Source organism: Apium graveolens, chromosome 9, assembly GCF_009905375.1.
Source record: "Apium graveolens cultivar Ventura chromosome 9, ASM990537v1, whole genome shotgun sequence".
NCBI lineage: Eukaryota > Viridiplantae > Streptophyta > Magnoliopsida > Apiales > Apiaceae > Apium > Apium graveolens.
The window spans coordinates 88,295,896-88,305,498 of record NC_133655.1 but is presented as its reverse complement, the minus strand read 5'-3'; the positions used below and the strand labels follow the sequence as shown (position 1 = coordinate 88,305,498).

The following is a 9,603-nucleotide window of genomic DNA, read 5'->3' as shown; positions in this document are numbered from 1 at the left end:
ATAGAACTTGTTGCCCGACACAAATGATTTGAGCACTAGACCCCTATCATGCCACCTCTTGACTTTCTCTTTATACATTTTGTTATTCTCATACGCTTGAAGTCGAAACTAATCGATTTCATTCAATTGAAACATTCTTTTTTCACCAGCTGCATCCAAATCAAGGTTCAATTTCTTCAAAGCCCAATATGCTTTATGCTCTAGCTCCACTGGAAAATGACATCCCTTTCCATAAACCAACTGAAAAGGCGACATGCCAAGCGGAGTCTTGTATGCTATTCGATACGCCCAAACAGCTTCATCAAGCTTCAAAGACCAATCCTTCCTTGATGGACACACAACTTTCTCTAAAATTAACTTGATCTCTCTATTAGACACCTCAGCTTGACCATTTGTCTGATGATGGTACTCTGTAGCAATGCAATGATTCACATTATACCTTTGCATCATGGCAGTGAACTTGCGATTGCAGAAATGGATCCCTCATCACTGATTATGACTCTTAGAGTCCCAAACCTTGTGAATATCTTGTTATGAAGAAAATTAAGCACTACCTTTGCATTATTTGTCAGCAAAGCCTTAACTTCAACCCATTTCGAGACATAATAAACTGCCAACAAAATATACTGATTATTGCAAGATGAGACAAATGGCCCCATAAAGTCAATTCCCCAAACATCGAAGACTTCAACCTCGAGAAGCACATTAAGAGGCATCTCATCCCTCTTAGACATATTCCCCACACGCTGGCATCGATCACACTTCAAAATAAACTGATGTGCATCTTTAAATAATGTAGGCCAGAATAATCCTGCTTGAAGGATACGAGCTGCTGTCTTTTCTCCACTATAGTGACCTCTGTACGCAGTCGAATGGCAATCTCGGAAGATCCCCTATTTTGCTTTACAGAATACATATCCTGATGATTAGGTCAGCTCCTTGCCTAAACAAATATGGCTCATCCCACATGTACCACTTTACCTCATAAAGAAACTTCTTCATTTGAGCATAAGACAAATCTGGAGGCATGATATTACTCACAAGGTAGTTCACAATGTCTGCAAACCATGGTTCTTCTTCTTGCATCCCAAACAACTGCTCATCAGGAAAAGACTCATTTATCAATGTCTTATCAAGTGAATTTGCACTTGGATCTTCCAAACGAGAGAGATGATCAGCGACTTGATTCTCAGTACCCTTTATGTCCTTGATCTCTAGCTCAAATTCCTGAAGTAAAAGAACCCATCGAATCAATCTAGGCTTCGAGTCCTTCTTCGAGACGAGATAGCGAATAGCAGCGTGATCAGTAAAAACTGTCACCTTCGTCCCAAGCATATAAGATCAAAACTTCTCAAAACCGTAGACAATGGCTAAGAGTTCTTTCTCAATTGTAGTATAATTCAGTTGAGCACCATTTATGGTCTTACTAGCATAGTAGACCACATGAAATATATTATTCTTTCTCTGCCCAAAAACTGTTCCAACTGCATAGTCACTTGCATCGCACATCATCTCAAAAGGTTCATCCCAATTAGGTGCAGTTATGACAGGTGCCGTAATCAAACTCTTCTTCAAGAACTAAAAAGCAGCTAGGCACTCATCATCAAACTTGAACGAAACATCTTTCTCTAGAAGATTGCACAAGGGTTTAGAGATTTTTGAGAAGTCCTTGATGAAATGCCTATAGAAACCCGCATGTCCAAGAAAGCTGCGAATTCCCTTTACAGAAATTGGTGGATGAAGGTTTTCAATAACCCCCACCTTGGCTTTGTCCACCTTAAGACCTTTACTAGAGACCTTGTGCCTAAGAATAATGCCCTGTCGCATCATAAAATGACATTTTTCCCAGTTGAGAACCAGATTGGTCTCAACACACCTTTTAAGAATGGTTCCAAGATTTTGCAAGTATTCGTTAAAAGAATCACCAAACACAGAGAAATTGTCCATAAACACCTCCACATTCTAACCAATCATGTCAGAGAAGATAGCCATCATGCATCTCTGAAATGTGGCAGGTGCTCCACACAACCCAAAAGAAACTCTTCTGAAGGCAAAAGTACCAAACAGACAAGTGAAGGTAGTCTTTTCCTGATCTTCTGGAGCAATACAAATCTGATTATAACCCGAATAGCCATCCGGAAGATAGTAGTACTCATGACCAGCCAATCTGTCAAGCATCTAGTCAATAAACAGAAGAGGGAAGTGATCCTTCCTTGTGGCCTTGTTCAGCTTCCAGTAATCCATGCGAACTCTCCACCCTGTGATTGTTCGAGTATCGATGAACTCATTCTTCTCATTAGCAACAACTGTGATACCTCCTTTCTTCGGTACACACTGCACTGGACTCACCCAAGAACTGTCAGAAATAGGATAGATGATCCCTGCATCTAGCCATTTGAGAATTTCCTTCTTCACTTCTTGTTTCATGATTGGATTAAGCCTTCTCTGTTGCTCAACAGTTGGCTTGCTACCTTCCTCTAGCAAAATTTTATGCATGCAATAAGAAGGTCTGATTCCCTTGATATCTGCTATAGTCCATCCGATTATTGACTTGAACTCCCTCAGAATTCTTAAGAGATTTTCCTCATCACTACCTGAAAGGTCAGATGCAATAATAATAAGCAAAGTAGATGCATCACCTCAAAAAGCATACCTTAAATGTTCAGGAAATGGTTTAAGCTCAAGTGAAGAAGCTTCCTCAATAGATGGCTTGAGGCGCTTGGGAGATTTGTTTAGCTCCTCCATTCCAAGAGATTCAAAAGGCATATCCAGTCTTCGCTTCCAGGGAGAAGCATTCAGATACTGCAACTGTTCATCACCTTCATCATCTTCACTATCTGAATTCCCTAACAAGGCCTTCTCTAAGGCATCAGACCTCAACAATTGATCAAGTTCTGAAGTAACCACAGAATCAACCAACTCAACTTTTAAGCACTCCTCGTTTTCAGTCAGGAATTTCATGGCATTAAAAACATTGAACATTACATCCTGATCCAGCACTCGCATAGTAAGCTCACCCTTCTGCACATCTATCAAGGTTCGTCCAGTAGCCATGAATAGTCTTCCCAAGATAATGGGAATCTTCTTATCCTCCTTGAAATCAAGAATTACATAATCAGAAGGAAAGATGAGTTTATCAATTTTGACCATGAAATCCTCCACAATGCCTCGTGGATATGTAATAGAATGATCGGCCAACTACAAGGTCATATAAGTAGGCTTTGGATCAGGTAAGTCCAATTTCTTGAATATTGACAAGGGCATCAGATTGATGCTAGCTCCCAAGTCACATAAGCATTTGTCAAATGACACTTTTCCAATGGTAAACGGAATAGTAAAGCTTCCAGGATCTTTAAGCTTCCGAGGCAACTTCTGTTGTAGCACAACACTGCATTCCTCCGTGAGAGCAACTGTCTCTAAGTCATCAAGCTTCACTTTCCGAGAGAGAATACCTTTCATAAACTTCACATAACTAGGCATCTGTTCAGGAGCTTCAGCGAAAGGTATGTTGATATGAAGTTTTTTGAACACGTCCAGAAACTTCTCAACCTGCTTATCCAACTTTTTCTTCTGCAGTCTCTTAGGAAAAGGGGGTTGTTTTTCCCAAAATATACAACAAGAATTATAGAAGGGGGGTTGAATGTAATTCTGGCTTCTTTTTCGAGATTTTAAAGATGTTCTAACTTAATATATATAACAGTGTTTGATTTGCAATAATGCGGAATGGAAGAATAATTGAAATCAAAATACTAAGTAATAAAACACAAAGCTTTAAAACTTTCTGGTGGATTTGAATTTATCCACCATATATATATATATATAAGATTGAGAACTCTATGATACTTTGAATAGCACACAGCTGCTTTCAAGTGAACAATCAAACTTAGAGAGAAATTCTTAATAAATACAGCCTTATTTATTTCTCTTAAAAATAAGCTTACTCAGTTACTTGTTCTACTTATTACTCTTGGTTTATATATCGCCAAGTTACATGATAATAAGACAAGAAAATAAAACAAAAATGAATCTAGTCTAATATCATGCTGCTACATTACTCTATCCAGCATATTTGAATATATTCGCATTTGCATGGAAATGGTAATGCTTCTTTGTTCTCAATTTGTTCTCAAAATCCTGCTTAACAGGCTGCCACATTCCTTTTGCAAACACCCGACGCATGTGACTGTGTTGTCACTATCAACAACTATTTTGAATATGAACATCCGTTGGGATTATGTTGAACATCCGTCGAGATTATGTTGATCATCCGTCGGGAGTCTATCTGTCACTTGACTCCATTTCACTTATACAGAATTACAAGACATCTCATATTTATAATTAGCCAACCTATTCAATATATCAATCTAGTATTCAACATGACTTAGAGAATCCTACAAAATCTACTAGACTAAAACATTGTTATTTACAGAAAAGTGCTACAATACTTATTGTTACATAAGCTACACTCTCAATGGATGTTCAGTTATCATCCGTCGGGACTATAAAGATCATCCATCAGGACTATAATAAATACATCTGTCGAGAGCTATAAAAACACTAAGTTAAATCTACTAAGGTGTTTTGTTTAACTTATCATCAAGTTCACAACATATTCCTAACAATCTCCCCCAATTTATGTCTACTGGAATTGTAGCCATAAATTAAGAGAAACTTGATGATAACAAAACACCCTAAATGTACAAATTGAAATGATAGTAGATGAAACTAGTAAGTGCTACAATTTTATTAAAAATTAAACAAAGTAAAGTGTACAAGAGTTCTCACAATCATTATCAAGGTGCTCCTCTAGTCTGAGCAGATGATTCCTATTTCCTTGATTGTCTGGATTTCTTCCGAAGCTTCCTGTTGTTTTCTTCTATTTGATTTTGGAGTTGTCTGTGGAATTCAAGTTCTTTAGCATCTGATAGATCCAACTTTTATTGCATTTCCAATAGAGTCTCATTGTTAGAGATACTCAGTTGGTCATCCATTCTGAAGAATCTTCTAACACCCTTGTCATCCATGAATTCCGTCAGCCAATTAGGCCTCAAATGCACTCTATTTCCTGTGAAGGGAATTGATAGAGTCTTTGGGAGTGCATCATTGGCTTTATTACTCCCTAGATCTTCTATCTTCTTCAGAACCAATTTCCTTACATTTATATTGAATCTAAAGTTTTTCTTGAAGGATGAGAAGACCTTTATCAGTATAGAGCAGCTTTCTTGAAGAATCCTGTGAAAAGGCCACGTGATTTCTTTCCCTCCCTTGTACTTGAACATCAGTCTTTCAGGAAGATTTCTGTGAGCATCAATTTCTCTCACTTCTTCTAGTTCATCCATGTAGAGAATAATCTCTGAAAAGTCTTTGATATCACAAATGTATAGAAGATCTCCCTTGTTGACAGTTGGTTGAGCTTTGGATAGGGCTTTGGTTCTGAAACTCACAGGCTTGACCTTCTTGATTGGTCTAGACTTTGTTTTCTTTGGCTTGTTAAAGATAAGTAAATTGAGTTCAAGAATTGGCAAACTTTCCCAGTCTATTGCTCATTCTTGGGAATTATAGGCTCACCATGAAAGTTCTTTGTTGTATCCACCTTGAATTCCTCATGCACCACTAAGGGTCTGGATGTTTGAGTTGTAGAAGTAGACTGGTTGGGAATGTAATCTTCCAATTCCTCATCATTGAAGTCCAATTTTCTCTTGATTCTTTGCTTGTGTCTTGGTTTCTTTTTCTGTTGAGGTTCATTGAGTATTTTCTGATCTTGAGCTTCAGTAATCACAAGTGGTTTCTCAGAAATTTTAGTTGTTTTCACAACCTGAAGTTTGGCCAAGATAGCAGCTTGCTTCTTCTTTTATTTGAGCTTTTTAGCATCTAAAGCAACCTGCTTCTTTTCTTGCTTGATTCTTTCTTTTTCTTCCTTCTTGGCTTCTGCAAACTGAGGGTGTCCAGCAACCACAAAAATTTCTTTACCATTTCTGTAGATCTTGGCAATTCTTCTTTTCAGCACTGAATCAGTTGGATCTTTGAAGAATGCAATGGACCTTGCCAACAACTTCTTTTCATCTGGCCTTGGAGTCTCAAACATAAGATCCATAAGATTTTTGTGTGATGACTTTGGATAGTTCTTCTTAGGCTTCAAAACCAGATTGGCCTTTGGAGACTTTATGCATGAAGGTTGGCCCTTTTCTAAGCTACTTAGACTCATTTCATTCACAAAGATTTATTTGACTTGAGAGTGATGATGAAAAGTCTTATCTGGTTTCTCAATTGGCCCAAATTTCCTTGTAATTTCTTCATCTATTTTTTTCCACTTGTCATCCAATTCCTTCTCAACAGCTGCAACATCAAGCTTCTTGATATTTGACTTTGAATCCAGCTTAGCAGCTGCTATTTGGATCAGAGCAATGCTGTCCAATACTGGTGGCTTTGATAAAGTAATTTTTAGAACCATTACTTGACTGATTTGAATGTGAAGCACATCCTCCCCCTCATTGATTGGATCTCCTTGACTAACTGGGACAAGTGAGTCTTTCTCCCCCTTTTTGTTAGCATCAAGTTGAGTGGAAGTTAAAGTTTATGCAGCCACTGGCTTTTGAATCAGCTGAGTTTACTGAGCTTGATGTAAATGAATGGTAGTGAGAGAGGCTTCTACTACTTTTAGTCTTGTATCCAGGGAATCCACTTTGGTTGCAAGATTAGAATTCTTCCTTAATTGTCTATTGATGTCAAGCACTATTGTATTTGGAAATTTAGCATCCAATCTTTCAGAGACATCCTTCTTGACTTGGTCAATCTCTGTTTTGATTGAAGTGACATCCAGATTGTGTTGAAAAGATTGTATTTGATGTAGTTGTAGAGAGTTGAGGTGTTCCTGTAGAAGCTTCTTGGTGCTGGAATTAGTGGTGGCTTGAAGAGCAGTCTGTGTGTGTTAAATTATATGAAAGAAAATGGACTTGAAATGATGTTCATCACAATCTTTGAAAAATGCCCAAGATGGCATGCTAGATCTGGAGCTAGGGACTTCTTCTCCCCTATGTCCATTGGCTCTTCTTCATCATCATCTTAATCTCCAAACAACTCTTCAGAACCAGCAGTTCCATAATCAACATCATCACCAGCTGTAGATGGCATGGCTGTGATGGCATCCTTTGCTCTATGAATTGAAGCAGTTGTATACTATTGAGTGGCATTTATGACGCTTTATTACGCTCCGTAAAGCTTTGAATTGGTGTATTTGTACTCAAGTTATTGGTGTTTTAATGTGTTTTATAGTGTTTTTGCATTTTCAGGAATTATCCAGGTAATCAGGTGAATTAGCATGGTTTTAGTGCTAATTGGGTGTTAGGATGGTGTTGGAATAAAAGCTCTTGGAAAACCAACTCAAACCAGCAAGGAAAAGAAGATGTTAGAAGTTTATCCAGGGAGTCGGCGCGCTCGCCTGTGATAGCGCGAGGCCGCGCCCAAAGATCAGAAGTTCAGCGCGCCCGCGCTGTTGAGAAAAGAAATTCTGTTTCTATTCTAATTTTGATCTAGAAGGCTTCTACTCTGCATGGGGATGCTATATATACGTAAATACGCTCGTTTTTTATGAGGGACGTATAGAAGCTAAGGAAAAAGGAGTAAAGAAGACCGGAGAGCACAATTCAACCAAGGCGAAGAAGATCTAGTTTATTCTTGTGATTCTTTATTTAAGTTGTAACGTTGGATGCTAGTTTTCTTATTCTTGAACCTTTACTTATGTTTCATACTTGGTTTTATTAAGTATAAAAACTATATTTATTATACCATGCTTTCTACGGAACCCACGTTGATGATGAGTCCAATCATGGGCTAATCATTATCGTGGGGTTCTAAAGGATTTATTTATGGATTTCTTTAGTTAATTTATTTCGATGCATTAGTGTGTGGTGATTGTATGATAACCTAGTATTGGTTGGGCTTATTCGTCTTATGAGCGTCGCAAACTTATAAGATAGCGTGTTAATTCTTAATGAAGCGAAAGTGAATTTAAGGATTTAGAACTTGCCATGCTAGCATAGGTTCATGTGTCATTGTATGCATGATTCGTAGGTAATTTTAACAATCTTACTTGCCCTGTATAATCACGATAGATAACTTGTGCATTAAATCGTTATGTTGTCAAAAATTCTATAAACATATAGGGTCTAAATATAATTGGTTTCTATTCAACTTTTATATCTTTTGTGGATGTATGGTAGTATGGTATTCGTGCAACAAAAGTTGGCGTTCAACAGTTTTGTGTTATCTGATTAGTGTCATTACCATTACATGCTAAGTTTCAGAACGAAAAGGCTATTGAATGAAGTACTTAATGAAGTTAGAATCTCATGTTTGTCATATATATTAACTCAACCATTCTTATTCATCTAGTTATAATTGTTAGCTTAAGTTTAGTTAAACAATCTCAATTTGTTAATCCTCTTAGCATTGGATAATACCCATACCATTGTTGCATAGATACATTGACTGAAATTACAAAACTGATTCTCTGTGGGAACGAACTAGAAGATATTCTATATTACTTGCGAACGCATATACTTGCATGTATTTTATCGCGTGTTTAGCGACTAACAAGTTTTTGGCGCCGCCTCTGGGGAATTCAGTGTTAATTTTTAGTTTATGTCTTTGTCATCAGTGATCGTTAAAGTTCAGTGACTGGGACATTGTTACTTATCTATTTCCTTGTCTTATTTCAGGTACTCTAGCGAGCATGTATGCATACGCGTTCTCAGTCTCGTAAGAAAAATCTGGATCAAGCCGAGGAAGAAGCTGTAGTGGTTCAAAGGGAAGTTATTGATGACGAAGATAATGTAGAAGAAGAAAAGAAAGTTGAGGAACCAGCTTTAGTAGTGATGGGAAATCAAGAAGAAAATCCTAAGGCTCTGATGGACTATTCTCAGCCTAAGATCAATGATATTCAGTCGAGCATCATCAGACCAGCCATCTCGGCTAACAGTTTTGAAATCAAGTCGAGCACGATTCAGACGATACAGAACTCAGTTCAGTTTGGGGGTTCTCCTACAGAAGACCCCAAATGCACATCAGGGATTTCATCGAGATATGCGACACTTTCAAGTTTAATGGTGTGACTGAAGATGCTATCAAGCTGCGACTCTTCCCATTATCTATGAGGGATGAAGCAAAGTGCTGGTTACATTCTCCACCACCAGAGTCTATCACTACTTGGGAAGATCTTGCTCAAAAGTTTCTCACTAAATTCTTCCCTATGGAAAAGACTGTTGCAATCAGGAATGCTCTTACTCAGTTTGCTCAGCAAACTGGAGAATCTCTATGTGAGGCTTGGAATCAATATAAGGAGATGCTAAGGAAGTTCCCACACCATGGCATGCCTGATTGGATGATTATAAATTGTTTATACAATGGATTGGGTGCTACACAGATAAGAGCTATAATGAAGCTTATGAATTGATTGAACTGATGGATGCTAATGAATACCAGAATCCTTCCCAAAGACTGACTCAGGGAAAAGTAGCAGAAATTTTGGAGTTGGATCCAGCAACTGCTATAGCTTCCCAACTTAAGGCTTTGACGATGAAGGTGGACACGTTGGCTAATTATGGA

General features: G+C 37.9%; 1 non-coding gene across 1 annotated transcript; it reads right to left on the bottom strand.

Moving 5' to 3' along the window:
• Nucleotides 1-9,262: 9,262 nt before the first annotated feature.
• Nucleotides 9,263-9,369, bottom strand: LOC141687577 (small nucleolar RNA R71). Its single transcript, XR_012561071.1, has one exon. It is a non-coding gene; the product is annotated as a small nucleolar RNA R71 (small nucleolar RNA).
• Nucleotides 9,370-9,603: the final 234 nt, after the last annotated feature.